The sequence below is a fragment of the Rhea pennata genome, chromosome 3 (genome assembly GCF_028389875.1).
Source record: "Rhea pennata isolate bPtePen1 chromosome 3, bPtePen1.pri, whole genome shotgun sequence".
Lineage (NCBI taxonomy): Eukaryota > Metazoa > Chordata > Aves > Rheiformes > Rheidae > Rhea > Rhea pennata.
Window position 1 is genome coordinate 68,308,147 of NC_084665.1, and position 23,601 is coordinate 68,331,747.

The 23,601-nt window shown below is 38.2% G+C and overlaps 1 protein-coding gene across 9 annotated transcripts in view; it reads left to right on the forward strand.

Moving 5' to 3' along the window:
- The first annotated feature begins 8,722 nt into the window (after window positions 1–8,722).
- The window catches only part of EPB41L2 (erythrocyte membrane protein band 4.1 like 2), a 114,454-nt gene continuing 99,575 nt past the window's right edge, over window positions 8,723–23,601 (forward strand). For 8 of the 9 annotated variants that reach the window (XM_062572555.1, XM_062572545.1, XM_062572552.1 and 5 more), the window contains exons 1-2: window positions 8,723–8,808; window positions 12,447–12,528. The gene's annotated coding sequence lies outside the window, so the exon portion shown is untranslated. Of the gene's footprint in view, window positions 8,809–12,446; window positions 12,529–15,601; window positions 15,739–23,601 lie in introns of all 9 variants that reach the window. The other variant, XM_062572547.1, reaches the window with a different exon arrangement.

Sequence of the window (23,601 nt, forward strand, 5' to 3'; positions counted from 1 at the left end):
AGAACTCAGCATGGAAAACTGTGCAGCTCACAATTTCTGGCAGATAAACAACATAAAAAAAGATATAAAACAGAAAATCATTGACATTGTAAATTAGTTGTAACAAGTATAACTCAAAAAAAAAAAAAACATTAAAATGACCCCTGTGATTTTACCCACTCAAATGCTGCTTGCATTTGAAAGGGGAAGTTCCCACCCAATTACATCATAGTTTGTCTTTGGCTACAGTCAGCTGCATATTTTTAAAATAGTCCTGTTTGTTTCATAACTGAACTCTTCACCTTCAGATGATATGTTTTGTTGGGGGGGGGTTAAAAGGGAAAAGCCCGCTAGTAAATTTATTTAAACTTGGCGTTCACAGGCTCAGACTTGGGTGGGCTGCATTCCCTCCTCTGGTTACACCCTACCTGAAGTCCTTGTATGGCAAATCATTTGACTAGTTCAGCCTTAATGATTGGGTCATATCCTGGGAAGCAAGTTGACCGATAGTTCAGGGATACTGGAAATTCTGGCTCTACTGCATCACTAAAACATACTTAATTGTAGAAGAACATGTGGATAAACTAAGACAGGAACACTGGGACTGTACTGACAAAAGACAGTTATTTGGAAAAAAAAATCCCTTATTTGTGATGAAACATTACAAAATATACCTAACATGCTACACTTCCAGTGACAAATTTTTATGAATAAAAATAAAATCCTTGCTAAACAGGAAACTTCAGCTTATATTTATATACTGACACCCACCTGAATATTCCTTTCATCTTCCTCATCTGGTACAAATGTATTCCCTGTTAATTGTGTTTTCTTTGCTCTTTGAAGCACTTGCATAAATGTGGAAACCCAGTCATGTCATGAAGGAGGAAGAGTTGGGTTGTTGTCACATTGGTATTGGTGTAAGAATAAGATGCATCTGTAAATGTCTGAATCTTCATAGCAGTGGAGAAAGATATTGAGAAACTTAAGCAACTGGAGAAGTTTTATACCATGGCCAAGAGATGTGGATTTACTATTACAGTTACATAAAAGCCCCTTTTTATGTTATCCTTAGTAGCAACTCCAAGGCAAGGTCAGAAGACAAATTTCTAATGTTCTATAGATAATCAATAAGATGCACAGTGATGCTTCCTTGCTTCCAGAACTTTTGAGGAATGGCCAGGAAAAGTTAAGAATCTTTTTTAGGCACTTGGAACGGCACAGAAACAAGTATCTCAGCTGCCTCTAGTATGCACTATTCTCTCAGGGGAAGTGAAGGCCAGAACCACAGATGGAACAGTTAGGACTGACTAAGTACTTTTCTAATGTTACTTTTCCACTGGAGCTTTTACTGTGGTTGCTTCTGTTTGTTCCAGTCAAATGAAATGGGAGGTGACCCGAGCCAAAATATTCTGTGGTCCTCAGTATGCCTTGGGAAAGCCTGCTTTAGAAGATCCTCAGTACATTTCCCAAACAACAGAAACATAGCAGAAGCTGAATTTGTTTTTTAAAATTTTTTAAATGTTTCTGCTTTTGGAAAATGGCTAAGTGATTGGATATGGTATCAAATCTGTGTTTTTCCTTCTTTACTAAAATTAGTGAGGAGAAGAAATTGATAAGTACCAAAAACGTACTTCTTTTTTCCTCCCCAACAGAGAGTGAGTTGCTAATTTGATTTTGTGTCTATGTTGTGAATTCCTATTTTTAACTTTTTATCATTGAAAAATTTCAAAAGCTTAGCAGGAAAATAAAGTGAGTAGTAAAAATTAAAAACATTTCACTAAGTATTATAGAACTTAGAGATATTCTGTCCAAAGTTTTTACAGGAATTTTACTCCCATTTCTATAGAAGTATTCTGAAACATATTCTGATTTGTTTGTCTTTGGGGGCATAAAGAGGCCAAGACTCTCATGAAGAGTTGAAGGATTAACATGTAACTCATCTAATTAATCAATTATCATCTTTAATAATCATCTTTACCCATTGAGTGGTCTGTCACATTGCAGTATGCTCTTTCTTAGTTAATACTTTATCTTCCTACCATAGAATACTGTGATAAAACAACTACTGTAAGGAATCCTGAGGAATCTGTTCCTAAGACGTGCTAAGTGCTTTATACCAAGTAATATTAGCCTTGTTTTTTTGAATTAAGTTGAGTGGTAAGTTAGCCCGCAACTTGGTTTCAGGTTCTTTTGTTGGATAATTTTTAGAAATATGTATGATCAGATATTACACTGGTGGCATCAATGTCTGTTCTACTATTGAGGATAATGGGATCAGGACTGGAACTTAGCCAACTTGGTACAGCTCTCATGGAGCTCCCATAGAATTATAAAAAGCCTCTTTCAGCCTATAGTTTTCAATATTGTATTTAGCAACAACATAAAAACTTCCTTCAAATATGTAATAACTATGGATAGCATTTTTCAGCTAAGTGAGAGTTCTTTCTCACACAACCCCATCTACCACTCTGAAACTGCAAACTAAAATTCAAAACAAAATCTTTACCTGCAGGAGGAAAATAGATCAGAGTTGTCCAGAGGTTTCTTATAGCAAGTATTCTTGTGGCAGAACTGGAGATCAGAGCCCACAAAGGCACACAGAAATATGATAGGCAATAGCAGCTCTTCACAGCCCTGCAAAAAGAACATGTAGGCAACTTCCTTGAATTATCTTAACAGGATAGCTATAGGATATGCCTCTGCAAGTTAGGATATCATTATTATTGATGCACATGTACATATTATCTATCCTTTCCACACTCACATTGATGTCTCGGGCAGTAATACTTCCTTCTAACCCTCTCTCCTATATACTGCTTTTTTTGTTCCTACTATGTTAAGACTGGACTAGCTGTTTCAACGTCTTTACAAGGTGTTGATTCCCTCATTGTAAATGCTTTCCACTTTATGGTTTTACACCTAAATGTTGCAGTTAACGTGTATGTGCCAAATTTAGCCATCACAGCTTTTGATTTGAGGAAGAGAAGCTCTCTCCATCAGAGTCCAGAAGCTTTCATAACTACTGCAATAAATTAGATGGAATCAGAAACATTTTAGAAAATAACTGTCAGATGTTAACAGAGATTATGTTTGAATTGGGAATTATCATCTTTGCAATAGAAATTCAAGATATGCAGCAAACGTTTTATTAAGTTACAGAAAATGTTCACATTGCTATTCAATTTGCTACTCTTAATATTACTTCTTTCTTGGTGTCTCCATTAGTCACTATGGCACAGCTGCCAAATAAGTGAATTATTCTGCTTTGTTGATTCCCTTCACCTTCTACTTCATTACTACACAATAATGTTTCAACTACATTTCTTTTGGCATAACTGATTTTGAGTCCTGGTTGGTCTGCCAGGTTGGATCTTTCCATGTGTTGTGGATGTTTGCTCTACATGCAAAATCTAGGTCTTCAGCGACACTTGCCACTTACTCATGCCAGTATTTGTTATCCGCTTCACTACCCAGTCTGTAGCAATGCCAAGCAGCAGCAGCAAGAGAATACATGCTTTTCACATCAGCAGTCTCTTTGAACTGCTGCTTGAGTTCTGCCATTCAAGAAAATGTATTTTGTAGATTTAAATTTGACATTGGACATCACTACAGAATCAAACAAACGGGGAACTAGAGATAAAAGACAAATATTAACTATGGGTATAAAAGATTGCAACTTTACTGCCAACATATTTTTTCCCCTCATATTTCCAGTTGAGTACAGAGTTTAAATGAAATGTATTTACCTTGCATCAAATACTGTTTGTATGGTCTGCTGTTTTGTTGGCGGCAGTGGTGTTTTTTTTTTTTTTTTTTTTTTTTTTAAGATCTTTAACACTGGTAACTCCACAACTCCCATAACTCCCATAAGGCATGCCTTTTCTTCCAGAGATAAAAGCAAGCTTATTTTCTTAGGGGACTCTTTACTGTGAGTGCATCTTGATTTGAGGATTATCCTCATGTTACGATGTATCACTCCTGTAGAGAGAGATGCTGATTGTCAGACCACACTGTTAGAGTCCCTTCACCAGTAGCATCTGCGAGATTGGAATCCTAAGTATTTCAAAACTCCACAATTATATTTATTAGCTTATAACCAGCAAATAAGAACTGTCAGAGTGAGATTTTTGTATTTGTCCCTGTCAGTGCCACAGCTAGGGAGTGAGAAAACTCATGCCTTCATATGACAGCAATATAACTTGTCTCTTGTTTTGGGCAGTATCTGACATACCAAAATCTGAAACCAGAGGAACACATTAAAAACCCTCAACCAGCAATCACATGTTGTAGCAACATCCACTCCTGTGATGCTGAAAGGTACCTTTCATGTGACTTCCCACATGTGAATGAGTCATGTAACCCAGAGACAGATCATATTACAAATATACAAATCATTTTACTGGACACATGAAAACTCATATGCCAACAGATTTGTAAGACTGACAATGAAGAGCATCTCAATACAAACTGTGTGCAGGCTGATTACAGTAAAATTTCAGGTACAATGAACTTTTCCTAGATTACATTTATATTCTGTAGCGTATTTTCTATTTATCACAGAATGTATTTTCATACACTTTTCCAATGCCTTGAAGAAGAGTTGGGCCTTCTCAAACTGCCCACAAGCTGACCTTTGGTCAATACATTTCCGGAAGATACATTTCCTTTCCAGAAAGCAACATTCTAGGTGCTTATTCCCATCTATAAGAAAGCTTTATGGGAGAAGGAAAGGTGCACTCTTTCAGGACCAGCTTCTAAACCACTCAGGGCTTTTACTCATTAAAAAATATAGTGGTAATGCTGAACAACAGAATATATCAGCTACTGTTAAATTAGGTTTAAAGGTAATTAATTACATTATTGTACTACACAGATTATGTAGTTTCTATGTTTATGTAGCAGAAGAATTAAGCAAATAGCCATTTTGAATACAGAGTTCTAATCTCTACTGATGGCAGCTTCAGTATGACACTCAAAATTTGCTACATTTACATTTAGCTGTACTGCTGCAATCTTCTGTTAAACACTGCTTTGGTTTTATCAGCATTTTCAAGAAATTTTGCATAGTGAGTTCAACAATAGAACAGTTCTTGTCACTGTGGCACCTACACAAAATATAGATACTACCAGGGGGTGGACAAAAATATTTAAAAGTGGATTTATGACATTGCTTTGGTGCTAGAGCTGCAGCAGTACATTTGCTAAAAATTAGCAGCCTAGAAAAATGACTAGCTGACATGTTGTAGACAGTTACCTAGATTTCATTTAGCTACCCAGATCTTTCATTACTCTGCTCACAAAATTGTATATATTCTTCCACTCCTTAGGCCATGTATGTCCTTTTTCCCACGGAAAGATTTAAGGAAAAGTAAACACCAAAAATTGTATTACATTTTATAAGTTTTTCTGTTTTAAAAAATGCAACACAGCTTTTTAAACCAATGAGGCTGACAGCCTATTTACTTTTCCAAAGTTATAAATCAGAAAAAGGGAAAGTTTGTCATAAGGCAGCAGATTTTTTTTCTGGAAACAAATGGCCTAACATCAGCATGAGAAAAAAACACCCAAGTGAAAAAATCTCTCTTGAGGGCTGCTAAACCTGGTCCGCAAGAGCAGCATCTTAGCCTGAAGAAGCAAAAGAAGGCAGAACTGACACTGTTTCATAAAAAAAAAAAAAAAAAAAAAAGAAGAAAGAAAAAAAAGGCTGAATTTTCTAACCTAGAGAAATTTCACTGCAGACATTCCCACTGGTTTTAACAACATTGGGAAACTTGTTGAAGACAACCTTGTTACAGGCACAGCTGTTTCCAGTACTGTGCCAATTAAACTTACTCAGGCTAATGGTATTAAATCCTGGCAGCCACACAAGTACTAGCGATAATAAGAAAAAGCAAATTGGATGGTGTAAATTCAGGTAACCGTAGAAAGCTGCACAGACCAACTGTTTTTGTAAATTAAGCCTTTAAAGGTAGTAGTTGCTGTCTTTATGAATGCACCTGAGGTTGCTAGATTATTTTCTCAATGAATTGCAGCATACTCTGTTATCATTCCTTTGTGCTCAGAGACACATCTCAGGAATAAGATGGGGAAGATCATGTTTGCAGTTTCAGACACCATTCTGCATATAAAGAGCATCTAGAGGAAAAATCCTAACTCAGTTGGTGCTATGGTAATTGTAGCGTCTGCTGTTAAAAAACAAAGAACCACAGTAACTGATTTTCCTGAAAAAGAAAAATGATACTGCATCTCCTCTTTAAAAAGAGTCAAATGTCTTTTGATGCTGTTTTTAATGTGAGCAAGAGATACTAAAAAAATCAGTAATTGTATTTAAATTATATAGTATAATAAAATATTAAGATCACAACATTAAACACTATTTTCAGTAAATGTCAGCATTAAAACTGCTTGTGCCCACGTATTACAATTCAGTCTTCAGTTATGGGTCCCTAACTTCCTTCATTGCATGCAGAATGAACAATACTGAATTAAGCATGGATATCTAATACTACTTGTTCTCTATTCATTGCTGGGTCATTGCTTTTCTGTGCACTTACATTAATTTCTTTTAACAGCACTGCCATGAAGTGGCAGTTGCTTTTCCTTCTGAAACATCAAGATTAAAGAAAATATCCATCTGCTTTAGGTGCCTAATAGGACTTGATTTTTCTGAGTTTTAAGTATTATGAAATACGCAAAATATTTACTGTATACTGCCTGTTGATTATAGTTTCAATAGCATCTAAAGCAGACCCCAGCATCTCAAGACAGGCACTGTGAAAATACAACTGAGCATTCCTCAACCATTTCAAAAATCTGACTCATGTGGCATATAACATTACAAAGAAATGTTCAATAAAGAGAACTCAGAGTTCTTAAGAGTTATTCAGAATTTTCCAAAAAAACACTCTGCAGCCTTAGACATGATCCTATTCCTTCTCATTTTTTTCCCCAAATTCTTTCCAATTTTCACAGAAATGACACAGGGATTACATAGAAAACACACAATCAGAAAGTCTATTCTGTTCACCACAAAACACCACGTTTCTCTCTTCATATGAGAAAGAGGTGGCAAGTCTCTAGTTAGTTTTATGTTATAATGCATAAAATGTATGAATTGAAGTTGTACATGAGATTTAGTGTGCTGAATTTTGCAAACACAGTATGACTGCATATAATGTAAATAATTTTCTTAATGAGAGCTCATGAATTTTCTTAAAGAGAGATCAAAGCTAGAAGAGGCCTTGATTTCTTAGACGTTTTTATACCTGTTAGTACTCTATTTCTTCTCTAGCCTTTCATTTCTCTCTTGTTTATGCAAGCACAATTTGTGGGGCAAATCATAACCTCTACTTTCTCTACACAGTATAACAAGTTGAAGGTTATTTCTCCCTTGTTTCATTTGACAGAAAGTACTTGTTGGTGACCCTGAACCTGACTCATCTTTTGTATGCTGGAAGAAGCATTAAAAAGTGAATGAAAAGCCAAATACATTGTTCAGAGCATTAGAGGCAAGAGGTGCCCTCAGGCAGGGAAGCTGCTGTGGGAAGACTGCCCACCATACTCCAAGGTCCTGCAGCTTGCACAGCGCAGCAGCGGACCTCATGCTCCGTCAGGTTTTCCTTCTCCAAGCCCATCAGTAGTAAGTATCCGCAAAAGCATCAAAAGACCTTTAACAAATTGGAGGACAACTCTCCACCAAGATGGCAGTTCATAGGCTGAGGTTGGAAGGAGGTCTCTAGTCCAACCTCCTGCTCTAAGCAGGGTCAGCCTTGCAGTCAGACGAGGCCGCTCAGGGCTGTCTCCAGTCAGGTCTGGAGAACATCCATGGATGGAGACTGTAAAATCCCTTTCGGCAGCCTGCTCCACTACCTCGCTGTCCTCACAATGAATGTTTCCTTATGCCCAGCCTCAACCTCTATTTATGCTGGTTATTTAGGCCTCCCAACATGTCCCACAGATGGTGAAGAACTCCATCTTTCTGATGGCCTCCTTAAAGGTCCTAGGCTGCTGCTAGGTCCCCCCGCCAAAAGCCACCCCTTCCCCCGGCTGAACCAGCCCTGGCCCCTCAGCCTCTCCTCACAGGGAAAGTGCTCCAGCCCTCGGCCACCCCGGGGGATTTCTGCTAAACCCGCTTGTTTATCGATGTCTTTCCCGTGCTTGTGGGCCCCGAACCAGAGGAGGCGCATGGATGCGGCCGAGCGAGTGCTGAGCAGACGGGACCGGCCCTTCCCCTCCACCTCCGGCCATGGGGGCCGGGCACGGCCAGGGCGCACACGCTCAGCACGTTAAACAGCTCCGTTCCCACAACTTCACTGCGCCTGCAGCCCGCACAGAGCCACCGCGGTGGCGCACGCTCGGCGAGCAGCTCCTCGCCGCCAGCGGCCAGCGCCGCCCGCCCGAGCCTGTCGGCCCCGCCGGAGCCCCCTGCGCCCCCCCGCCAGCCGGCCCCCAACCCGCCGCGCCCGCGAGCAGAGGCGGCCGTTGGCGCGGCGCGCGGAACGCGGCGGCCGAGGGGGCGGCACCCGCGCCGGAGATTGATCGGCGCCGCAGCCAATGGCGGCGAGGGCTGCGGCGCGGGGAGCCGGCCAGGGGCGGGGCCGGGTGCGGAGGGGCGGTGCGGAGCGGCGGCGCCGCAGCGGCCGCCGAGGCGGAGGCGGAGGCGGAGTGGCGAGGCGGGCGGGGCGCGGCGCGGCGCGGGTTGGGCGGGGCGGGGCCGGCGGGCGGGATCCCTCCCGGGCTGACGGCTGTGGTCGGGGAACTTCAATTTCGGATGTGACCGCAAGCGGCGGCGGCGGGCCGGGCGCGAGGCGGCCGTTAGGCTGGCAGGTACAGCCGGCGCGGCGGGCGGGCGCTGCCGGGGGAGCGTTGCCCGGAGCGATGCCCTCCGCCGGCGATGGAAAGCGGGGGGCGTCCGCGAAGGGGGGGCGCTGGGCAGCGCGGGGCCGCTTTGCCCCGGGCCCACGGGTGTCCGCTGTGCCCCGGCGCGGCTACGTCCGCTCTCGGGGAGCTGCGCCCTCCCGCGCGAGCCGCTGCGCGGTGAGCAGCGGCGGAGCCGGGGCCGGCGCCCGTGTCCGGCGAGCGGGGACGCGAGGGGGCGGCAGCGGCTCCGGCGAAGCGAGTCCGGAGCCGCGGCCGGGGCAGTCCTGTCCCCGCCGGCGGGGGACAGTCCTGTCCCCGCAGGCGCTGCCTCCCTCGGGCCGGGGCTGTGCCGAGCCGCCCGGCGCCGCTCGCTTTCAAACTTCCCTCGCGGGGCCGTGGCCGGGCAGCGCCCGCTGCCGGCGGGGCCGGGCGGGCGGGCGGACGGGCGGGAGGGCGCCGCCGCGGCCCCAGGCTGCGCCCCGCGGCACCGCCCGCCCGGCGGGCTGCGGCGTGACATGCTCCTGGCGTCGCGGTCCTCCCGCATCGGCTGGGGGTTCTGGGGCTCCCACTTCCTGGCCTGAATCTGTGCGGCGGGGAGGGGGGGGATGCTTTTCTCTCTTTTTCTCCTCCCCGGTCCCCCCCCCCCCCAAGAAAACTGCGAATTTTTGTGAGTCAGTTTCCCACGCAATAGCTAAACGGCTGTAGCCTGTACCCGTAGTGTGAATACTGGGGGAGGAAGAGAAGAATTTGTGCTTTCTTTTTTGCTTCGTTTTCCTTTTTTTTTTTTTCCTGGACCGTCGCTCTTTATTCCAACGGCTTCATGCTGTTCGTATCTCGGACTTTCTCTCTTCCAGTTGTAAGCCAGCAACTGCAGAAAAAATGAAGTAACTGGGCCCCTGCACTGAAGCTGCTTTTCAGTAATTCTGTAGGGGGATGCAATTGAGGAAGATTACAGGTTCCTAACTTTCTTTCTCTTCAGGATTAAAAAAAGAATTATCAGGATAGAATCCTATTGTATATTCTTTATCTGCTCTTTTATAATGTAGTCTGCCTTTCAAGATGTGATGACCTGGCTTCTGGATGAACATTATGCACTAAGCTCTTTAAACAAATTGAGATGTTATTTATAAATTTGAGTACAAGTCCAAAGTTCTTTTCCTATTATTGTTCTTTTGTAGGGCTTTGATTACAATGCTGCAAAGTTTGAACAGTCTCAGAACAGCCACAAACACTGTGGTATAAATTGTAGTGCAGCGTTTTTCCACAGATGAAGATCCTGTTGGGTTGAAGTTAATCCCTCTTGAAGTTAATGGTATTGTGCATGCATGTGTATGGTTAGAATGAGCTTAAAGGAGGTTACTTTATAAATCATCTCTTTATTGACATAGAAGGAGTTGGTTTTGGTTTTTTTCATCTTAATGATTATAATTTCCAGAAACAGCTTCTGAAATGAAAGCGCTGGGAAGAAACATGTAATAGCCAGCTACAGAGTAAACTTAGGTTAAGATGCTTTGATACTGATAACAGATAGCAAACAGTTCAATGGGGATGTTTTTTCTTCTTGTAAAGCTGTCTAAGACCCATTTTTAATTAAAAACATGTAATTTATAGCTTTGTTAGTGATGTATAGTACTTCACTTAGGTTTACTGCCTCATTTTCCTTTCTATTACCATGTGTGCTACTAGAGTTTTAGAAAAAATGCTGCCAGCAGAGAACTCTGCAAACTTAGCCATCAGCAAATTCTGGTGAACTTGCATATTTCTAGACTTGGAGCGTTTGAAATGGCAGATTACTTCTTTAATAGGAAATATCTAAAAAACAAAGCTGCTTCCTTTGGCATGGTACTTTTAAGTCTCAAACAGCAGAGATGAATTCAGTCCTTACACTAACCTATAGAGACAACCGGTTATAGAAGAGCCCCTGCTCTGCCCCGTTTTGTGCCACCCTGCCTTACTTAGTAATAGCCTGAAAGGGTATTTGGCTGAAGAGTTCTGCTTCAGTTGCAGTTCTCTTCCTTTCCAACACGTTTCCACTTCTGCTTGCTATGCTGCTTTCCGTCTGGCATTACCCTTAACAGTGATAAGTTGAGCTGTACTCTCTTGTTTGAATTTCGGCTTTCTGCTGAGCTTGATCCTCTTTGGGCTTTCTGGGTTTTGGAGGTTACAGATCTGAGTTTGTATCAACAGTATGTATCCATGCCAGACAAACTTGTTTGGTAACAAGCTCATTTAGAATGTTTTAACAAAGACTTTCAAAACTGTGCATATTCTGTGTGTAATCATATCGAAAGTGGGGGAAAAAAGAGAGAGTTCAAACTTCTCAACAGCCTTGGCCATGTCCACTAGGCTTATGGGCCTCCTTGTTTTGGAAATACACCTTCCGTTCCATCTCTGATTTGATAACATCTCCAGCAATTGCAGTCAATTCATAAGAAATTTCTGATTTCCACTTCTTCTTGATAAGATTTAATAAGTAAGAGCAAATAAAGGCAGTGCTCTGATCTGTTGATATCTGTTACTGGGGTTTCACAATGACGCCACCATGAACTGAATTGTTCTGATTTAGAGTGAGTTACCCGAAGAGTAATTGTATTGCAATTGTAATTACGGGATTCCTTTTGGCATTCTATGTTTGGTTTTTATGTTGAGAACTTAGAGATATGATAGCAATGACTTCAAAGAGTTTAAAAAAAACAGAGAGTTTTGTCTAAGTAGATTGATCTGTATAACTATTAAAGGGAGAGGCAAAAATAAAAGGATGATAGTTGTATCTGTAATGTGGAGGAAAACAGATACTAAAGGAGGTATCAAACTGTGAAAGTATTCAGTAGCTAGAAAGAGAACTAAATAGTTAACACATTGATAATTACATCTACAATATACAATATTACACTAATTATTGAAAGAGAACAAATTTTGCATATAATAGTTTAATACTTAGAAACATTAATAAAGTAAGAATGATTTACCAAAGGTTGCAGCGTGTTCCACATTGTTAGATTTTACTTATTTATTTATTTATTTAAGCAAGATTGGATGTCTTTTTCAAAACGATGTACTGACTGAAATGATAGTTTCATTGTGGAGCTGATCTGATCTTGGTATTTGGCTGGGGTGGGGAGGAGGTGGGTTTTCTTCATCTCAGGGAAGATTAACCCAAGAAAAGCATTATTGGAAAATGACTCACTGTATACTCATCCAGTTGCTGGACACAAAAGAGGGAATGGGAGCTTGTGACTGAAGCAGGAGAATGGATTTGCCCATTCTGTTCGTGGGTGAAATACACTATGAAAATGTGCTGTTACAGCCCAAATTATACAGGAAGTCAAACTGCACTGGAGAGGTTATGTCTGGCTTTCTAAATTGAAAGAAACAATTCCTCTTGTATTTTTTATTATAAAGTCTAACTCCCTCAAAGTCAAGTGTGACAGTTTAAAAAGAGATAAATTCAGGGCTTTTTCTATAGTATTTGAACAAGAGTTCACACTTAGAAATATTTCTCACTTAAGTACAGTTTCACTTTTCTGATTTTCCAAATCATTTGGTTGGTAGTGCTGATGTTTGGTGTGATTTGCCTACAAATTTAATTCTAAGTTCTCTTATAGGTAAAGAAGATAGTGTGCTGCTATCCAGTTGTGCCAGGTGATCTCATTTTACCAGTCTTCAAGACTTTTATCGGAGTTAAAGGTAACTTGTGATTTTTTTTTGTTTGTTTGTTTTAATACCAGAAAATGTACTGTAGGAACTTAATAAATATGAGCAGCTGTATTCTGTTTCAATTTCTCATAAATAGTATTACTGTTAATATGATAAATTACACAGTTTAACTTGGCAATTTAGTACTATTGCAAAAGGAAATACATTACTGATATATTAAGTTTTGTGGTTTTTTAGTAAATGCTTAAATTGTTAATTAAAATGTCCATGATATAACTGCTGCGTGAAAGTAACTTTACTAGTGGATTATTTCTTCTGCAAAATTCACTGCCTTTGGATTGTGGCCCATGTGAAAGCCATATCAAGAGAATATGGATTAGTTATTGTTGGGTGATGCAACAATCGCCATTCTGCTTGCTTAGTGAAATGTGAAAAGCATGTTCTCCATGTCATATGAGATTAGAGTTGCATGTAATGCAAATGGGAAAACTCTGTAGGAATACAACCTTGTTTATTTTACAAGATTGGGAGAAAAAAAAAAGTCTGTTTGAGCTGCAGTAGTGGCTGCTGTTTGTAGTGGTGCTATGCAAAGTATTGCATCACAGCATCTCCTCAAGTATTGTTGTCAGCCCAGCAGGCTATTTAGGCATTGCTGACAAAAATGCTTAGCGTTTTCTAATTTCAGTTTCCAACTCGTGACTTGATCTCTGCTTGTTGTATTCTTTATGTAGTTCTTGCATCTGATGTATTACTTCCTGAAGTTCCTTTTGAAAGATAAAACAGAAGCAAAATCAGAACAAATCCATGTAACTGATGCATGAAACTTCAGAGCCCAACAACACCTTCAACCCTCAAATCCTACTGCCCTTCCCAAATAATTCTCTTTACTTTAGTGCCTTCTATACTCAAGAACCCTGTTTTTTTCCTGGTTCTGGACAAAAACTGGGGCTGAATCTTTTCTCATGAGAGCAGAAGACTCAAATCTAGGTGATGTTTGTGAGGCCTTGGAAAGGAGGATTTAAGATGCTTGCCCTTTTTTTCTGCCTATCACGTAACTTCCTTCAGTGGTAGCATGATGTTTGGTGACTGGACTCAAGTATGAGTTGCCTGAGTTCTTTTGAGTTGGCCCTGTTCATAGACACTGATTTGCTGGCTGCGAATATTCTTTGAAGCAAGCAGGTTTTTTTTTTCTTCTAATGGATATGGTAAGTTACTACTGCTGCTCATCTATGGAGTTGCTTTTGGTAATGGTAGCTTGACTCTTCAGAAATCTTGTTGTGAAGCTGCATGGCAGGAGGATCTTCTCTGTTAAACTGGACACTTTGTCAATAGGGTTAATTTTAGAAGTGTGTTTTATTTAAAGGAGGTTCTAATTCAGTGGCTTTGAAAAGACTTGGTATACTATCTACCAAAGTATTTCATTATCTTTGATTGTGGTCCCCCTCTGCCCTTGATCCTTTCTGAAGAAGGTGATACCGCTTGCCTTTAATTTACTCTGCTGCTATTACGTTATACAGTCTGTGTGCTCTGTAAGGCTGTTCTTAGTAGAAAGCACAATAGAGTTAGCTAAGGACAGTTTAAAGGGGATTGTGAGTTGCTTTGCTGCTGTAGCTTTGAATCTTCTCTTTTGCCTCTAACATTGTCTATGTGGCTTTCTGTTTGCAAAGCATTGATTCTAGAGAAATATTCTGTAGAAAAAGATGTCCAGTTACCAGAAAATAAAAATAGACTCTTAAAAAAAAGAAGTTGGATTTCAAAAAATCGGTTTCAGCTTAAATTACTTGCACTAATGACAAAGCAGAGTTTAACCAAATATTTATTATTGAAATTACTCTATAATTAGTAGTGTTGTACAGCTAAATGTAACACCAATTTACTGTAAATTACTGCTATCCCATTACTGTGGCTTGAGAAGTATAGGGTACAACTGTGGTATTCTTTTTAGTGGCCTGGATAAGAATTTGACTACAACATTTTAAGAATATATTTTATATTTTTAATAGCATTCTTCAGTGTATATTTGAAATGTGTGATGTGATCTCTTACCACAATGGAAAATTAGAGTAGCTTTTTCAAATTTGAAGTACTCTGTTATCCTGTGCTTGGGATTTAAAATATATATTCTTGTTAGAAGCTTTGAATTGGCAATAGGCAGATGTTTAACTTGTGACTGTTTGACTCAGCGTGTTTCCTACTACTTCAGGAAAAACAAAAGCAAAATTAAAATTTGATTATGAAAGTAGGTACTTGGGTTTCACATTTATTCAAATAATTTTTGTTACTTCCAGTTACTCACAAGAGCAAAGATTCTTTAGAAAGCATTTTAGAATATACTATGTATACCCTGCAGATATGAAAAACAAACTTCTTTGATATTTTAGTTTTGGATCTGGAAACTCTTGTTCAATTTTCAATACAGTATTTTGGACTTTGTAGACATTGTTTGTAGATTAACCATACTTTCTGCTGTTTCCTACATTGAAAGAAGCTTATTTTTGTCCTTTTAACACCTGTTCTGTTTCCCTCTTTTGAAGCTGTACTTAAAACAGATCTGTATCTGCTGTCATTGCATCAGCAATTGATTACTTTGCTTATTACTTTAATTTTTTTAATAAGCCTGTTTATTAGTCTCCTCTGAGAGGACTTGATCCTTTTTGTTGTATAGCTTTTTGGGTACTTTTTTCTGGTAGGATGCAACGTTACTGGGCCATGCATCTGAAGCAAACCCAGCATCTATAAAAGACAAAAAAAAATTATTATAATAAATTTAATGCTTATGTCAGTGCTTAGTCTTAAGGCTGCTTTGTGCCCTCTGTCAACACTTGCATTGCAGTAATCTTTGATGAGAGGTTAGCAATATAGCGATCCAATGCAGCTGTTCTGATGAAGTCTAGGATTACTGCATATCAGTGCTAGTCCTCATTCTTTACAACCCAAATTACAAATGCTTTAGCATTAAACCTATTTTTGATCTCTAATTATCTCACATTAATTAAGTTAGGATTTTGGATATTTGGACCTACTTTCACTATATGCTTTCTCTTTTCTTTGTGTGCTGGGAGATGTGTTTTATAGATAGTAACTTATTTTTCTGTGTCTTCAGTATGGGATTTGCTTACAACGTGAGACCATTGTAACTTTTTCAAGTGTGTTGGAGTATTTTCATTTACATGAGGAAAGCAAACATTTCTGAAGATTGAAATCCATACTCTTATCTTCTAATTCCATTCAATAGAAAAGGTGAGACACTTAGCACTTTAAAACATTAAGACTTTTTGTCACGGTTTAATTTATACCATTTCTTGTGTCACCTCTCATTTCTGTAAGTATGGATGATAGTTAAGTTCCTTGGGATATTTGCAAAATAGAATGATAGAATTATGGAACAGACTGAATACTTGAGGTGTTGTGTTTAAAAAAAAAAAAAAAAATTACAGTATTACCAGTGCATTTTTTTCCCTGAAATGTAGCAGAATTGACACTGTATAAGTGAATTTGGGAATAGCTTTTACCTCCATGCTATTTTGTGGGTGAAAAAAATTGTGGAGAAAAGATTTCTTCTCTGTAAAAAGACTTACATTGGCAGAGATATCTATGTTAAAAACGTAGTAAGATTTCATTTTGCCTTCGGATAATGAAACATGATAGCAGACAAAATGTTGAATTGGGGAACATATGAGTGTGATATGTTAAAATACTCCATTTTAAGAATACCAAATTATATTTGTTATGTGGTATACTGCTTTTTGAATTTTAGGACCATAAGCGGTTGAAGCCAAAAGCTTATTTTCCCCTTCTCCTCTCTACATCCCTCCACCAATTGTTTTGGCAAATTTAGTATAAAATATATATTGCTGCGTACTTTACCTATATCCTTAGGCAGCTGCAAGCTCAGTAACCTGGCAGACTATTTGCAGTACTAACTAGACACCAGCTATTAAATGTCATGTGAAACAGATTGCATCCTTCTGAAGGAAAAGTTTGTGCAAAGGTTTTAGTGCTGATACAAAAGAATGATGTTAGAAGTTGTATTACTTCTTGTTTCCATTTGTATTATGGATTTTTGTTTCTTGTATTATTGGAATGTCTTATGAAGCTTTATAATATATACTTGTTAGCTGAAGTATACTTGTCTGTGCTGGCTTTTTGGAAAGTCTAAATGATTTAGCTCTTTATCTTCACAGAATTGCAGAATAGTTGAGGTTGGAAGGGACCTCTGGAGGTTGTCTAGTTCAAGCTGCTCAAGCAGGGACACCTCGAGCAGGAATCACGGTGCTTGAGGAATTGTGCTTGAAGTATTGGACTAAGAGTGAAAGTATTTTCATTACTGTTTGCAAATGGGCTTTTAAAAATTCATGTGAGTGATATGAAACAATAGGTTGGGAACAGATTCACCTGAACCATATACTGCTTTTTATAAAAATAATGACTTCTATGCATTTTTTTAGTGCTTTTGTTCACAGCTCACAATTTTTAGCTGTGATTTTTAAGTTTCATTTTCATTATCTTTTCTTACATTCTAAGGGAACACCTGGCATGAAGACGGTTGATTTACCATAAAATACCATAGTTGTTAGGTCTGTTTAGAGTATGCCTAATATGTTAGATAAAGCTCAAGATATATGCCATGCATAGCTGTTACAGTTGCAGAATGGGACCAGATGAAAGCAGTTGTTATTGGCTGAACATCATGAGCCCTAGTTTTCTGACTTCAAACATTTTATATCCATTAAGAAGTTGTTGAATAGTGTGGGGAATATTAATTTGGCTGGCAAAGTTAAAAAGAAAAAAAAATGCTAGCATATTGCAGTTTAGATGTAAAGGTTAAATACTTAAAATCTAAAATTGAAGGTAAAATCAACCTGTTCTTTTATTTGTGAATGATTTTTGATTTGTTTCCAAGGGGTTGAAGATTAAAAATGCCATTTAAAATGCCTGGATCTTTTCTGTTCAAAAGTTCACAAGAGTGTTTTGATTTTACTAATTTTAAAAGAAGTCATTTTTTTCTCTCTGACTTAAATATACTTGATAAATAGTTTTTTGTTAAACTTTTAAAACTTCATTTATGCATTTACCTTAAAAAGACATTTCTGCAGATGTTAAAGTTTGCAAATTCTGTGTGTTTTTATGTTGTACCATTCCCAAGATAAACAATAAACATCCTATGCATATGCTTGCTAGAAGAATCAGTATACAAGCAGTTAATTTAATTGGATAATGCATAACAAATAGAGGTAGTCAATGAATATCTTTTGGTTATGTCAAAAGTAAAAACATAGGCATATATTTCAGAAGAATGCTTTATTTCTCTGGCTGATTCTTTTAATTACTTCTGTTGACTAAACCTTTGTTTCAGATGATGTGGGCAGTATATCCATAGGTGTCCCTCGGTAAACTGATGGTGTAATTATGATGGCAAGCCAAGTTAAAGTAATTTGATCATACTTTCAGAGATCCTATTCAGTTTAACCTTCTTTGTGAAAGAAACAAAAATAACTTGGACCAAAGCTAAGGATGAACCCAGAGCATAGTAGAATTAAGTTAGAACTATTCCTAATTACTGGTTTTCGGGCTACATTGTTCTTGAACACTTCTAATTTTTGATTTACATTTCAAGGCTCAAAGTTTCAGAAAGTTCTTGGTGATTTGGAGAAATTTCAGTGAATAAATCATTTAGATATAGGGGAGACCTTACTCTGTAGTTTAGTGTGAACAGAAACCTAAAAAAAAAAAAAAAAAAAGGTGATGGTGTCTTTCATGGGTCATCATTAAGAGAGGTGGATAATTAACACATTTAAGGAGGTAAAGGCAGCTGGCTGATATGAAATTAGTGTTGATTAAAAATCTTCATATAAAAGATGCTTTGTACAGATATTTTCTTTTACTTCATATATTCACATGGAGGAAGTGAAATTTTTGTTCTGACCATACTGTGGTATTGGACTATGTTTTTGGTAATCACTTGATTTACTACTATTTCAAAGGGTAAATTGCTGTATTTTGAGCAATGATGAAAATCAGAGCAGAGCTGCAGTACTCTGATTTTCTTGTATATCATCAAAATTTTTTTTTAACTGAAGATAGGTTCTATGTGTTAGAACTTGTACTGTGTAGTACATAAAGAAGCTATTTCAGTTTTTATAATAGGGAAAGTGCCCTCAGATTTAAATTTTAAATTAATTTATTTAAAAAAAATAATTTAAAATATTTAAAAAATTAAATTAGGAGATAGTGCAAGTCCGTATTATAAAAATCCCACAACAATGTCATGTTTTCAATTCCTTTTAACTTTAGTAAAAACATCTTTTTTTCTACCCTGCCTTCTACCCCTTAATAGAGTTTCATTGCATTTTTTGTGCTCTTTTTCATTCTGGTTTATGGTCTGCGATTGAAAGATTTTTTTAAAAAAAACTAAATTTGAATCAATTCCGAATTTTTGCAATTTCATTCTTTCAGGAAATAGCTTTTAGTAGAACAGTTTTCTGAATTTTAGTGAAGTTAAATAATTTTCATGTGCAATAAGTAGGTGAGCTGGAACTTAGTGGCACACTGAGCACTTAGAACTTCTGTTAGAAGAATATCCTGCTGTATCAACCCTACTAGGTACCTGTTGCCCAGGATTTCTGTAGCTTGTCAAATCTTGCTTGTTCTTTCCTCACCTTCATTTCCTATATAAAATGAAATAAAGAAGATCTTTTATTTGGAGAAACTAAGTTTATCTTGAGTATTGAGTTTTTCATTTGTTTTAGTAGAAGCTGCTCTTCGCTAGCTTTGGTTTCTGTGTCTTGCCATGTATTTGATCCAGTCACTTCTTTCTTGGTCTGCTTGATGTACGCGTGTGGGGAAGTATGAGGGACGATAGTGTGTTGAGATGGCATTGGTTTGCTGTCAGATGTTTAAATTCTTGAATATATCTCATCTTCATCTGATGGAAAGGACCTCTATATACACATACATCACAAGAGTATTTCATGCTGAATACAATCCTTAAATTACCCTGTTACAGAAATTTGAGAATATCTGATTCTGTGCACTTAGGTCTTTTTTCCCAGATATGTTCAGTTAAGGTATTATTCTCTGATAGTTTCAAAATGTCACTGGAATGTTAACACTTGTGCAGAACTTATCTTGTTTTATATTTGGTGTTGTAGAGGGTTGAATACTTTGTGACAGAACAACATTAGTTGGATTTCTGAATGAGTATAATGTTGGAAAAAGCTTGGTAATGTGTAATTATTCTGTAAAATGTAGGAGAAAAAAATCACAATGCAACTTTGACATCTGTCAAAACAGAGCTTCATAAGTATTAAATGTTCTTACTAAAACAGCAAGATGCTGCTGTAATGGGAATTCCACCTGTATCAGGTTTTTTTAGTTGTTTGTTTACTATTTTTGAGAGTATTACTGGTGATCTTTATAAAAGATTAAAAACTCTACTATGCCATAAGATTTCTTTGCAGGACTGAAGTTAGGATTATTTCCACTTTTCAATAGCTTAGTTTAAACTTTACAAAAATTTGGTTTCTTTAAGAAATTCTTTGCAGAGATTTATTAGATGAAAATGATGTGCAATCAACTAAAATAGGAAGCTGAGTATGGAGCCTGTATATGGAAGTTATGTAGGAAATCTTTAAGCAGCTGAAGTTGGGCTTTTGTCTTCAACAGGTGTAATGGGCTTTTTTTTGCTCTCCCCCCCCCCCCCCCCCAGTCTGGGTTTATCCTCTAAAGGTGTGATTTCCCGTATTTTCATAGCTCATAGCTCTCTGTAACCATTTCCTCCCCACCTCTTTCTTCTGCTGTTCTCTTGCCTTTTTCATTTCTCCTGTTGAATTAATTCTTAAGTAAATGCTATTGTTTGCAAAGTCACGGTCTACTAAAGACTGGAAGATGTGTTTTGATCTGCTACTCATAGTTAGACCTATGAAATTTGTAATGGGTTGAGAGTGGTCTGATGGTGATGTGTTGCAAAAGTATGCATAACTTTTGTGTCTCCTGTGAGCAATAAAATGTTACCTGATCCAGAGATGGGATTTTTAAATGCTATACTATTCAAGTATGAAAGGTTTCTTGTTGCTTTATATAAAGGTGATCACATTCAGGGCTTTAACTGAAACTGTAGAAACCGCTTCAGAATTCTTTGTTTAAAAAAGGCAACATAGCTAGTGTTGCAAATGGGATAATATAAAATAGTCCTTATAGAAAAAGAACTACAGTTTTTCTTGCAACATCAGACTAAGCTGATGATGTCCTTTCCAGCACTTCTGTCCTTTAGTTTGGGAAACAGTTCTTGTTTCTTTTACCTTTCCAGGCTAAAGGGAAATGCCTTGTTATCTTTTGAGGTATGTTCTCCCTTTGCATAAAATGCATTTCAATGTACAGACCTGTCCCTGTGCTTGAAAAGCACTACCATAGGCTACCCTTACTTCTCAAGAGTATGTGATTGTTCACATGACAAAATTGCCTTTGCTGATACCCTGAAGGGCCAGTAATTCTGCAGAAAGCTGAAGTACCTCTGCTAGAAGTCTCTCAACAATACATTGCTTTTAGCCAGAAGAATACTATATTCAGTTTTCTAGTTTGATCTGCTGGCTTGGTTGTGGTTACATTTTTGAATTACTTGTGTGCTTTGTTATTTTGCTATTAGTGTTTAAAACACTCTTGAAAATATTAGTGTAGAAGGCTGGAGGAACCAAGCAGAAAGATCGTAGATCAAACTAATCTTTAAATTCTCAGCTTGTCACTGTATAGGGAGAAGTGATAGCAAGAGAGAAGTCACTAATGCTCACGTAAAGCATACTTGGGCACAAGCTCCTAAGGCTTCAGCTTCCATTAGCCTTCCCTTTCTGTTTGGGGTGCTAAAGAGGGCCTAATTTGGAGGGAGGGAAATAAGAGAAAGGGAGGAATCTAGTCATATGGAATTTTGTTTTCCATTTTTTCAGACATGATCAGCTGTGCTCTGTTCTTTCCTGCAGCCTGGTAACTTGCTTGGATAAGGTATACTTGCTCCAGTGCATGGAAATACACTGCTAATCTTTTTTCTTTCTACAGCTAGTCAGCTTTGTGGCTGTTTGCCTAGCATTATTGTAGGAATGGTAGTATTCAAAGGTCTGACCAGCAGATAGCTCTTGAATAGCATGAAGTAGAAAAAGAGTTATGCAAAGTAAGGGGCTTGCAGTCTAACATAATGCAAAGACACTGCACTATTGTGGTTTTGTGCTCATGAGACGCTTGAGTCAACATAGCAATGTATGATCAATAGGATGCTGCTTTGTTTCCTGTAGGCAGTTTTATTTCCTCTTTTTATGTAGGCAGTTTTAACTGTTAAACATTTAATTCTATCTGTAAAGCTAAAATAATCTTAAAATGTCTTCACTTACTGGTTGCTGTTGATTTAAATTTGAAGAATGTGTAAGAAATACAGTAGTACTAAGTATAAGAACTAATTTCTTCTTTCTCTGCTTAAGCTAGGTTGTCATTGCCTCCAGTAATACCATATTTTTAAATTGTATAACCTTTCAATTGAAAAAATTACAGTATCAAAATGATTAATTATATTGATTTATTGAAGTTGTTACCAGGAATTCCCACCAGGGAGGGTTTTGAAATATAGCAATTGATAAGCAGATAGAAAATATATCATGTTTTGAAGGGATTTACTGTAGTGAGGTTCTGAGTGGGTGGCGAAGAGGTTGCCATCTCTCCTCCCTAACCCATTGCAAACATGCATTAGAGAATATTTCCTCATATGAAGAGCTCAGTGTAAACTCTTGAAACTTCTTATTTTAAGCCCTTTCAATCACTTTTTAATATCATGACATTTTTCTCTGATCTTATGATGACTGTATCTGTTTTCTTCTGTAGTTTACATAAGAAAGTAGGTTGTCATTAAAACATGAGGGATCTGCTGATTCTTCCAAAAAGGGTGAGATGCTATTATGAGAGTTCTAAATAAGATCTACTAAGTTCTTGTAGTAAGATGTTCAAGACTTTTCATTTTTTCTCTTCCTCATGCAATGTCATGAGAATTGTAACCTGATTTATACTGTATTTTCTTCCTCTTCCTTCAAGTTAAAAAAAATGAATTAAGCAATTTAAATTGTACATAGGCTGCAAATGAACTTCCTTGAACTGTTGCATAATAGAAACTTCTAACAAAAACTACTGATATTTTCTCTTGAAGAACATACTGTGGAGGTTGGTATAGTCAGTCTCTTGAGTGAGACGGAAGTGCTTTATATATTGTCTATATATGTGAACATGTGCCCGTGTCTAAAATACAGCTTTGAAACTATCTGTTATTGATCAAACTATGAACAGATATGAGAAAAAGTATTCTCTTGGTTCGCAGTGTGATATACACAGCGGGTGTTACCTCTGCCTCCAGTCTAACAGGTCACCGTGCCCTGTAAAGTAAACTGCAACAAGATTTGTGTGTCTGTAACTGAGGTATTTCTAGTCTGAGGAACTGCTGCTACCAAAATACCAGAATGACTGTCTGTGAAGGCTTTTGAACTAAGCTTGAATGCGTGCAAATACACTGTGGCTATTTGACCAAAATTATAAGATAAGCTATTCATGAGATAAAACTTCTATCTATATCATCCTTTCTGCATTATTAGTTTAAATACTTGCAATAATCAGAGCTTTTCAACCCTCCTTTCTTCCTTTTTATATGTTAGTCCACTAACTGTATCCACATGTTTCTTGGTGCAGAAGATCTTGAATTAAGGGCATAAACTATGTAGTTCTTTCTTTAAAAGAAAGAAAAAAACTCATCATGAAGGTCCTACAAGTCTGTCTAATACCAGCTGAAACTGATTTATATGGCTAGATTTGATTCTGCTAACTTCTTTCAGCAACTTTTTAATTAATGTAGTATTAGTGTGATAAAAGCAAGGCAAGATCAGTACGCATCTTCAGGCGATTAGTTGTTCATGTATTTGAAATACTATTCCTCTCATGTTCTTTCACCTTTTTCTTCCCTTCTCCAATTTCCCACTTTACAACATGATAGTTGTGGAAGTAGTAATATGAAGTATTGAAATTTATAAATGTGAAACTGAGAATAGAAGCCAAAATCCTTGTTTTGTCAGCATACTAACA